Source organism: Corylus avellana, chromosome 9 (assembly GCF_965113065.1).
Source record: "Corylus avellana chromosome 9, dhCorAvel1.hap1.2, whole genome shotgun sequence".
Taxonomy (NCBI): Eukaryota; Viridiplantae; Streptophyta; class Magnoliopsida; order Fagales; family Betulaceae; genus Corylus; species Corylus avellana.
In genome coordinates, this window is record NC_142498.1 from 16,174,021 (window position 1) to 16,176,865 (window position 2,845).

The window sequence follows — 2,845 nt, forward strand, 5'->3', positions numbered from 1 at the left end:
TTGAGTAAAAGTTTTATTTTATTTTTCTGTTGAATACAATAGTTTTTTGATACTATAGCAATGCTTCTTTTACCAAAGATTTGCAGACTATAGTCACATGAAATGGAATTATCCTTGCAACCTTTGAAATGTGTGCTTTTATTTAAATGTCATTTCAATATGATTTTCACATGTTCATAAGAACACCAACCTTTCGTGTTTTGGTGATTTTTTATACAAATTATGTATTAATTAAATAATAACTCTTTTGGAAGCTCATAATATAAACCATGAGACAATATTGATTTTTTCGTTAAAAAAAAAAAAGGAAAAAAGAAAAAAAGAAGGCCACTTAAATATGATTCCCCAATGTATTTTTCTCATGCATAGTTCCAAAAGTCATAACGATTAAACAACACTTATTTGATCAAATTACTTTAAGACAACAAATCAATTTTATACAATATATAAGGGCTAAGCCTTAATCATCATTTTGATTATACAAAAAAATAAAAATAAAATTCTGAAGTGAAAGAAAATACATGGCTTCCAAATGTATTAAAAAAATTATGCTAGTGATGATGGAGTTTCTTATCCTTATTATCCTAAAAGTTCAAGCTAATAACCTTTCCCCTACCTCTTCTTCTCCCTCTACATTGCCCATCTTGCATCCTCACTCATCTAAACTTGATTAAGTTAAAGCAACAATACATACTTGCTTTGCAAATGGGATTAAAGTTTGTGAAAAAACATGGCAACTTCACGGCTTGGTTATACATCACACGGTGGGTTTTGAATCTTGTCTTATTAAAGCTTACACAATATGCTGGGTGAAACAATATGGCGAAGAGGAGATGACTAATGAGCATTTCAAATGCATAGTTAGATGCACAATATATCATAGCACTATTGAGCCATGCTTCACAAAATGTTATGAAGAGCATGTTGTGAGCCACACAGATGCCATTTATATTTAGAATCTCTATCATAAGGTCTGGTAAAGAATTCTTAACTACTCTATATTCTCTCTCTCTCTCTCTCCAGCCATTTTTTGGTTGCTAAATTGACTGTCTATAACGTAAATATGGAAGCAATATTGCAGCTTGTTTCTTACAATGCTTATCAATTTTCATATATACGGCAAAGATGCAAGGTATGTTGAACATTGTTTCCTCTACCTGAATCCTAGATCGTACTAAAAGTTAACTTTTGTACAGGTTTTGAACTTATGGAACATTAAATAACCCCAAATCAACAATACAAGCAATAATAATCACAAATTAAAAAATTTAATCAAAGACATAGACATCACAACCATATAATCAATCATACAATCAAAATATTTTGTTGATGAAATGGTAAACCTTTTAAACAAATCAAAAGGAAAAATCACTCTGAAATAGTCAAACCTAGGAAATCACTATAATAAAGAAAACCAAACCCAAAATACGAACATAGACACTTACAACTCCTTTGTAAATCTGACTTCGTATGACAACAAGCTCATCGCTTGCCTCAATGCTTGCCAATATTCTTCGAGTGTCTTTTCTTACAGGCCGCCGGTAGACTTTTTTGCAGTTGAATGACGTATAAGATGTGGTTTGAAGAACGAAATCAAAACATCAAGAGAGGAAAAGCTCAAAGCTTTCTACATATCCACCATTGGGATCTTAATCTCTATTACTCAAAGCTCAAAGCAACAACCTCTATCTAGGTGTTTCTTAATCTCATTGCTTAAACCCCAGAATATGCATAATTTTCTATTTATATTCAGGACACCAAACGCATAAAAAGGCCTTTAGAAAATTACATATTGTGTAGCAGCGTTGGAACAAAGAAATTTTGACTGAACGAAAAGCTAAGGTTTCATCACTGACTTTCTGGCAGTTCAAGTGTTTATCAGAACATTACTCTAACACCCTTCTGACATAACCCACTAACTTCAACTTCTTCAGTACCATCTTCCGATGTTAATTTGATGGAACACACTATGAGCCATTTCATGCATACCTTTATTTGACGAAACACATTGTCTTCAATTTTGTTTGAACATATATTTGACGAAACACATTGTCAGACATTTTGTCATGACTTTCTTCTAACGTTCATGCGACGAAACACATTGTAAACCATTTCATCACTACCTTTATTTGGCGTGCTTCTAACGAAACACACTTGATTTTCGTTAGAATGTACATCTGACGTCCACACAAACACAGGACCAAACTAAATGAGTTACAAGCAGACTTTTTGATCACTGAATGAATTTAATTTCTATGACCCAACAATCTCTTTGGTCTTTCGGTGACAAAAACATATTACTAGAGAGACAAATTACAGACCCAACCCAAGTTTATCAAGCCACAACTAGACTATGATTAGAGGAAAATGTAAAACACTTGTTCTATGTAGACATTACCAAACTTCATCACACACATTGGGTAATGGAATTAGTTAAAACACAATTGTTCATTACATAAGGATAAGAACAAGATCAGAGTTTGGAGTTTACATACGACTTCCATCTAGACAAAAAAATATAACCAAAATTACACAAATGAATCATTCACCATGAGAGAGTCAAAACAATTAACATATGGTAGACAAAAATCTAATCCTAAAAATGAAACAACTATTTTCCCCCTTTCACCACCAACATCGCATTGTTCCTCCCAACTATAACATTCTCGTTGGATTTATTCTTGAAGATCTAGTTGGTACCAATCAAATTGTGGTATAAAGAACATTTTGTCACTTTTGACATCCATAAATTGATGGAGGGGGGTAGATTGCATCAAATTGAAAGTTCGTGGCGTGAAATTAGGAGGTTTTGAAATTTATGGGGTCTTTTCAAATCACGCGGTAG